Genomic DNA, 9,362 nt, shown 5'->3' on the forward strand with positions numbered 1-9,362 from the left:
CAGGACTGGTCTGGTCTGGAGGAAAACACTGAGTCTCTGCAGCCCACCCTTTTGGGCTTTAGACTTTAAGAGATTTAGATGCCCTGGGGAGTGTCTGCTAAGACTTCATGCAAAGATGAGTGGAGAACAGCAAAGATGTGCAGGTTAAGTGAAGCATAAATTAGCCACAACACGTTAAACCACACAGGTTTCATGTTAACTCTGTGTGTCATTTCTGATAAGTTATGGCCCGTTCTATGCGTTGGAATTCTATGAGGATTGCTTTGGACTCCTTTTTCCCATTCTCTGTCACACCCCACTCCCCGGACCCAAGCCAGAGTGCTACTGAATGAGGTACCATCTCCCAGGCAAACTATAGGGAGACAATGGTCTAGGTCTTAATGATATATTCCTGAAGTAAGGTAAATTTTGCCTTTTTCTCTCTATATCCCTAGGAGATACCTTCTTCAATGATGTTCTTAGAACATCTTGCCTTATTATGTGGGAAATTCGTTTTTAATAATTAATTATGTGTAGCTCAGTGGTAGGATGAGTGGAGAACAGCAAAGATGTGTGCAGGAGGCCCTATGTTTGATTTCCAGCATGGGGTTAGGGGGTGGAGAGCATTATGTGCAAGATCTACAATTTGAGAAACACATGAGCTCTTTTAAATCTGTAGTTTATGTTTTTCTCATGGACTCAAAAGCATAAACCCCAAATATCTTTTTCAAAATACACTAAATTTGTATTCACTCCAAACTAGAAAAAAAATAGTATCTGCAACTTGCTTTCTACATCTATCCCTAATCCCCATGACTATGTTTACTAAGAAGCAAAATTATATTTTTTAAAATCCTCAAGTAAAACCACGGAAAAAGCATATATGCTGTGAAAATCCTCAATAATTTATTATGAATATGGTAAATTTTAGTAACTGGATATTTCAAACTATGCCTGTCACTTCTTTTCTCTAGAATAAACCTTCTTTCCTCCATCTTCACGTGACTAATTTTTTTTCCTGAGTTCATAGTATATTTTGAGTTTGTTTTGAATCATCAATACATGGTATGCCTACAAGAACATCATAACTTTTTTTTTTTTTTTTTTTTTTTTTTTTTTTTTTTTTACTGTTGGGGATAGAACCCAAGGCATGCTCTACTATGGAACTAAACTACAACTCCAGCTCCTGAAAACACACTTCTTAACTTCAAAAAAGGTAGATAAAATCTGTGTATATTTTAATATAGACTGGAACTCTAAATATATGTTGTCAAAGCAATGCTAATTCCTCACCCTATTTATGCCAAATTGTACTTCATTTACATTATGAACACTGATGAATCTGACCATCCAATTTTAAGGTCTACTATTTTGATAGCAAAATGAATTTCAAGATCGAAACAATGGATTCATAAACTTTTAGAATATGTCTTATCTGTCTGTTGGATATAGACAACTGTATACCATAAATATAATTCACTTGTTTTAATTACTGCAATAACATATACTCATAAATCTGTACAAACAATTCAGAAGGTATTTATTGCATGGCTTAGGGGTGTATGAGTCAGGGCCCAGAAAGAAAACGGAATTACTCAGACAGATACTGGAGGATTGGAAAGACAGCAAGGGAAACACTGTGGTAACAGAGGGACACAACTGCAGGAAGCATCTGCCACTCAGCAGAACAGAGAGGAAGCTCTGGGGTTGTCAGAACCTCAGTTAGACCTCAGAGGAGGCAGTGGTCTCTGGATGGAACTTTTATTTCTGAAGGTGAGCCTCAAGGCTAGGTCAGAGAGAGTGGATCCAACTCTGAAAACTGGTATCATCTGCCACATCTAGAAAGGGTAAGCAAATGGGAAGGAGCTTTTTATCCACTCAGGCACCAGCTGTTGGCAAAACTTTACAGGAAATGTAAAGTCCCAGCCCCAGCACACAGAACAGAGAATGGAGCGAGGTGCTTTGAGATATATCTTAATAACCAACACAAACAGTAAACTCACCATCACACACACCAACTGTGTGGAATTCCTGATAAGCACAACTCTTGGAGTCTAATGATTGATACAGTAGCAATATATTTTTAAAAATCATCATAGAACTGGAGAAATAAGTACATTCAAAAAAGGACAAATAGAAAGATAATCCTGAACTTTATCTCACCTTTGTGCTCCTGGAAAATGATGAAGATTAAAGAAATCCCCTTTCCTTTTTGTTTTCAGGGAAATCACTTCCTCCAGAGAACTACCTTTCCTGGCATTGTTAAGCAATAGTTATTACTATGAGCAGTGTAATTCGAACCAATAACATAGTGGGATCCCAGGCTTTCTTTGAAATTAGCTTTAGTGAACCATCAAGTAACTTGTAAAACAATAGCAGAGATACCAACCCTATGAATAAACATGTGGAAACAACGGGAATCAAGAGCTCATTTATTGTACAGTTAGGATTTATGGCCATAGGTTTCTCAGTGCATATCAGAAGGGAAATTTCTTTAGAAGTGCGGGAGCACTAAGATGAAGTTTGTCAGGTCATTGACCCCAGCACCCATATTAACATGAAATTGACTTGTAGATAGAGTTCCCCTGAATAGGGTGGTTTCATGACAGTTCCAGAGAGGACCAACTGGGGTGTGGAGGAGGACATAAACATGTGATTGGCAAAGATTGCAGAAGGTGGAACTTAGTTCTCCTGGCAAATATAAAATAATGATAAATTTGGGAGTAGCATAGTTTTCTTTGTTGTTCTCTGCTCAGAGATGACCCATTATCTTTCTCAATACTTTCAGGCTTCCTTTACTTTCACTCATAATAAAATTATCTTGCTTGGCTTTTTGTATCTGACTTTAAAGTTTTTTTCAACGGGAAAATAAGAACTGAGGTTTGGAGCTACAGCTTCCCACTCTCCTGTGACATCTAACCTGTTGCCATGACTTAGATCAGTACCACCTACAGGACAGGTATTTAAACTTCACCTTGTTCATCTCCCAGCTTTGATTAAAACCATGCCCAAGTTAGCCTCTGATATCTTGCCTATTGCCTTGAACTTCTCTGTGAACTCTTTCCTCTGCTAAAAGCTCCTCCATATGTCAGGCCCATGTTCTGTCTGCCTTATGTCAATGTCATCTTTAAAAAAAAAAAAAAAACGTTTGTAGATGGACATAATTTTTTATTTATTTATTTTTATGTGGTGCTGAGGATCAAACCCAGTCCCTTGCACCTGCTAGGCAAGTGCTTTATCACTGAACCACAACCCCAGCCCTGCCTTATGCCATCTTGATGCACTTGTTCAGCTTTTTGTACAGACAGTAACCACACTGGCACCTTGTCTTCTCTGGCTGGCAAACTTTTACTCACTTTTTTGTTGTTGTTGTTTTGTTTTATTTTATTATTTTTTTTGTGGCACCTTTTGGAGCAAGATCCCCATAGTGGCAGTGAGACTGCTATTGTGGCTATTGTCTTATGGCATACACCTGACTGGCTTTAGGAGGGGGCATTATACCATCTCCGTTTAGAGGCTATATCCAGAATCTGGAGGGTACTTAAGTCCCCATCTTTGTCTACTGCCGCAGTCTGGCTGGGCACAAAATCACCAGCCACTCAAGCAGGAACAAACTTTATTTTTTGAAACTGCCACCAATGCTCCATCTGCGCCCGGGAAGATTGCCGATCCACACACGCAGCGGTGTTCTCTCACCGAACCCAAGCAGGTGAACAGCAGGAGTCCAATATCCATATGAATGTAGATCTTAACATAATCATATCATCTCAATGGCTAGCTGGTGTCACCTTTCAACCCAAAATGCAATGCATCATATTACTTGGCTGTGGCTCTTAGAAGTCTACTATGATCCTTGTTCTTCTTTATTATTACTGATAATGGCATTTATCCTGTTGCTGTTTTTAGACACAAAAATCTCTGTTCCCCTTGACTTTTTAACATCAGGTCTATGCTACCCTTAAAATTCAACACAAGGATTAAGGGTCACTTCCTCAAGTTATATCAATTGGCTGGCATAAAGTTATTAAAAGATGTTTTTTAAATTAGATTATAAGCTTGAGTGATAAAAGGGTCAACAAATAAGCAATGAGTTGAGGAACTTGTTCAGGCATGCCACACCTATGTGGTTCTTGGGAACCACACAGGGACACCTCCTGATCCTGGGTTTAAAATGAAATGTATGGGAGGGTCACCTTCATAAATTCATCTCTCTTAGGCATCAGTACTGCTCAAGAATGCCTGGACATTGACAGACTCTGGCTTTATTTGCTTTATAGATGGGAAATCAACCATCATTATTGGTGTAACTATCACCCCATTGGGGTATATCCCAAGAAGCCAGGACTGCTTTGACCTAGAGACCCTTAAAAAGAGATTGATTTTCCAGCTGGGGTTGCGGCTCAGTGGTAGAGCGCTTGCCTTGCATGTGCAAGACCCTGGGTTCAATCCTCAGCACCACATAAAGATAAATAAATAAAACAAAGATATTGTGTCCGACTAAAGAGAGAGAGAGAGAGAGAGAGAGAGAGAGAGAGAGAGAGAGAGAGAGAGAGAGAGAGAAAAGAAAAAATGGCTCATCAATGGTAGTATAAAGTCTGATACTGTTTTCAATTAGATTCATTTTGCAGAAAAGAAGAAATAAGGAAGGTCAGAGGTTCCCTGTATATAGACTTTCTTTCACTAAGTGTGGTATTGATGGGGCACTTCTAGCAATGATGAGTTTAGAAATTGCTGGCCTAAGCCAGGCACAGTGTTACACACCTGTAATCCCAGTGACTTGGTGTGGAGAGTCATGCGCTCCCCACCCCCCACCGTCATCAGCTGATCCCCGCAGTGTTGGCAAAAGCCAAGCCTGGGAAACATTCCTTGCCAAAAGGAGGATGTTAACAGCCTTGGCACTCCCTCTGATGCTAACAATTATCAGACATTCCAGGACAATGGGCTTCCTGGGTGCAGCAGGATGTTCCAAACAGTAGGATAGCTGCAAAAAAAAAAAAAAAAAAATGTCTCTAGTTCTGTAAACTTTTATTGCACAAAGAAGCCTTTTGATAACTCATAAGTCTTGAATTATTTACAATGCCTCTATAGTTTAACTTCCTAATTATGAGACTCTGTATAATAAGCTTGCAGAGCTAGTTATGGGTCAATGTTCCTCCATCAGAGTGTAGTGTCCTACCTGACCCCAGCTATGCTTAAAAATATTTCTGTGTTTTCTTTTTCTCTGTGTTTTTCTCCATCTCTCATGCCCCTACTCAAAATCCTTTGTTGATCCTGCGCATGTCAGGGCCACTCGGGAGGCCGAGGCAGGAGGATTGTAAATTCAAAGCCAGCCTCAGCAATTCAGCAGGACCTAGGCAACTTACTCAGATCCTGTCTCCAAATAAAAAGGGCTAGGGATGTGGCTCAGTACTTAAGCACTCCTGGGTTCAGTCCCCAGTACAAAAAAGCAAAACCAAACCAAACAAAACAAACAACAACAACAAAAAGCACTACATCCTCCTCCTTCTCAGAAATGTACTTCACACTAGATATATGGAATCCTAATTGTTCCACTCCTACACTATACCCACCATTATCTACTGTTCCCATTCCTCCCATTCTGGTTTGCCTTGCCATAAGCCTATCTCTACTGGGTCCATTACCAGATAATGCCCATTCAAGAGACAAATGGAGAATTTTGGCCGTTCAGTATTCAGGTGGCTTTTTGAATACAGAGTCTAAAACAAATCAAACAGGATTTGGAAACTTGTTCTGATGACTCTGATAAATATACAGAGGAATTCCAACATTTAATCCAGGCTTTTGATCTAACCTGGAGAGATATAATGGGTAATTTTGAATCAAACTGTAACAGACACAGAGCAACACTGAATGACAGAAGGTTCTAGGGTTTTGGAATGATTTCCATATTACTAACTCCTTATATTCTGTGGGTCCTTCAGCTGCCCCAACTGAGGGCCCCAATAGATGATGATTCAACTGGCAGGTGACATAGGGATCATATGATCATTTTCGTATGGCAGAACTTAAAAACAGTAGGATGAGGGGCTGGGGATGTGGCTCAAGCGGTAGCGCGCTCGCCTGGCATGCGTGCGGCCCGGGTTCAATCCTCAGCACCACATACCAACAAAGATGTTGTGTCCGCTGAGAACTAAAAAATAAATATTAAAAATTCTCCCTCTCTCTCTCTCTCTCTCTCTCTCTCTCTCTCTCTCACTCTCTCTCCTCTCTCATTCTCTCTTAAAAAAAAAACAAACCAGTAGGATGAAAACTAATAATTGTATGAAATTGGCAGCTGTTCATCAGGGTTTGGAAGAAAACTCCATGGTTTTTCTAAAAAGATTGTAAGAAGCCCTAAGGAATATACCTACCTCCTTAGATCCTACAGCTCTTGAAGGGCAACTTACTTTAAAAGATAAATTCATTATGCAGTATGCTCAGATATTAGAAAAAAATTACAAAAATTGGCAGTGCTCCCTGAGACTTCTCTTGATGACATGCTGCAGGTAGCCTCCCAGGTCTTTTATAAATGAGACCAGGAGGACATCTTAAGGGACTGGTGAAAGGAGAAAAAAGGGAACAAGAGATAGGTTCAGTTATTGGCTGTGGCTTTTTGAGCCACCCCTACCCATAGGACCCTTGAGCCCATGAAGATGTCTGTCAACTGAAGGCAGGCTTCCAAATACTCCTGGCCTGTTAGGTGGCAGGAGAGGCCACTGGAGAGTGGTGAAGGTACCTCAGATGGGGTGCTCTCCAAATGAGGGTCCAAGCATGAGCAGGTCTTCGGAATCAGCTGGTATCCCAATAGTCACCATCAGTGGGGTTGAAACAGAGCCATTCAATTCCTTTTGTATATAGCCACCACCGATAAGTGGTTTAACCTTGGTCTCTGATTGTCCTTCTCCTGGTTCCTATTTGGTAGTGGAATTCGACAGAATACCCAAGGTGAGACTTTTTACTTCTCTTCCGTGTTATAGTTGGGAAGACATGCTATTTACCCATCCTTTTTTGGTAATGGCTAAATATCCAATTCCATTATTGGGTCATGATATCTTAACCAAGTTAAATATCCACCCGAGGCACTTAGTTCTTTTCTTTTGATGTGGTCAGTAGGTGAACAGTCAGAAAAATTGATTGATACTCTCTTGTTGGGTGTCTCCCTTCAAGGAAATGACTGTACAAAATTATAATATTTAATGCTAGAACAAGAGGAAGAAATGACTCTATCTGTGCAGATGTTACATTATGGCCTGTAAAGAGACCTTGTTATACCCAGGTCAAAGAAAAAAACTTCTCTTGGAGCATACTAACTTCTAAGCTTTCACAGCCATTCAACCATATTGGAGTCCATCTACTCCTCATTTCCCACAGTAAATGCCAGACGTCAAATATGTAAAGATGGTTACTGTCAAATTTGGGATAGATACATGTGGCTTAGATCAGAGAGCCCCAATATGTTGGGAACAATATTACCAAACTTTTGATAAGTGGCCTATTTCCTCTCAGGAGTTAGAATGGACCTCAGAATCTCAATGTCAATATATTGTGATTTTATAAGCTGATGATTGGTTTGGGACTACTTGGTTCTTCAGACCCAGAATTAGATGACCATTACCTAATGGTATACCATGGATATGTGGGCTCAATTTTTGGTACTGGCTTTCTCCAGGCTGGTTGGGAAGATGTACTCTAGGGTACCCGTGGATAGGTGGTGGACACAAAATCAGCCTACAACCCCCCCCCCCAATCTTAACCATATATGGGGGAGATCTATATGGTCACTTTGTTTCATTGCTCATTCCACAAATTGGGCTAAAGGATGTAGCCTAGAAGTTCTGACCAACCAAAAGAACTCAACGACAACCCAAGGAACTCTCAATGACACCTTAACACAGAGGTGGCACTCATGAGAAAAGCTGTTTTACAAAACTGAATGGCCTTGGATGTTCTCATTGAAGCTCAGGGTGGGACTTGTGCCATCATTCAGACTGAATGTTGCCTTTACATTCCTGATAACTCTGACAGTGTAACTCAAGCTCTAAAGATTTGCACTCCCAAACAGATGCTTTATCCTCACCAACCTAGTCACAGGGACAACTTTTTAATTCATGGTTCTGGCACTTCCTGGTGGAAGAAATTGCTGCTACCCACAATCATTATCATACTCACTATGTTTTTCAGGTGTTGCTGTGTCTATTGTAGCATTAATCTTATTCCAATATTTATGTTTTATTGTTTTTCTCATAGGGCTTCTATCCCTCAATGGCTTTACAATCTGTTTCTACTGAATCAGAGATTTACTGTGACCCCTTGGATAGACCTTGCTCATAATCAAAGCACTTTACTGACAGATAGCAAGAACTGGAGATACCTATCCCTAATCAGCAGGAAGTAGATGTTAATTTGATTTCATTGCCTCTTGTTCCCTATATGATTTAGGGTCTCCAATCCTTGAGAGGGGAAATATTAGGTAGTAGTTAGCAATGAGCAGTGGAATGTGAGCAAGTAACTTAGGATCACAGGGTTTGTTTGAAATTGCAAGTAACTTGTAGAACAACAGCAAAAGTAATAACCCTAAGAACAATCACATGGAAATCAAGGAAACCCATTAAGAATAATGTCAAGAATGAAAAATCAATGGGGATAATTGCCGAATAGGTTAAACTGGGGTCATTGTACATTTATGTCCAAAGGTTTCTCAATGTATATCAGAAGGGAAATTTCTGTTGAGGTTCAAGTGCACTGAGACAAAGTTTTTCAGGTCCTTGACTCCACCACCCAAATTAACATGGAATTGCCTTGTAGATGAAGCCCCCCTGAACAGGGTGGTCTCCATGACAGTTCCAGAGAGGATCAACTAGAGTCAAAAGCTCTCCCTCCTGACATAAAGGAGATAAACATGTGATTGGTGAAGACTGAAGAAGGTGAGCCCCAATTCTCCTGGTGAATAGCAAACAGCAATAAATTTGAGAGTAGCATTGTTTCCTTTTTTGGTGTCTCTCTCTCTCTCTCTCTCTCTCTCTCTCTCTCTCTCTCTCTCTCTCTCTCTCGTGTGTTCTTTGCTTGAGCCTCCCTTTACTTTCTTTTAAATTTTTTTTAGTTTTTAAAATTTTTTATTAGCATTATATAGTTATACATTGCTGAGGGCCATTGCCAAGTAGGAATGACGCATCGAAATTTCCTTGCCAAGCGTACCCCATGCTGCTTAGAGGACATTTGATGGGACATTGCATGCATGCTTTAATAAGGTGACCTTGCTCAAGGACCAAGACGGATCCTGGTTTAGAGCTGATCAGGTTTGAGGAAGTAACCGGCTCCTTGAGTTTAAGGCGTTGCCAGTTTAAGATAATGGGTTTTAGGGAAGTCAGAGGTTGAAGATTATT

The sequence above is a fragment of the Ictidomys tridecemlineatus genome, chromosome 4, assembly GCF_052094955.1.
Source record: "Ictidomys tridecemlineatus isolate mIctTri1 chromosome 4, mIctTri1.hap1, whole genome shotgun sequence".
In the NCBI taxonomy this organism is placed as follows: Eukaryota; Metazoa; Chordata; class Mammalia; order Rodentia; family Sciuridae; genus Ictidomys; species Ictidomys tridecemlineatus.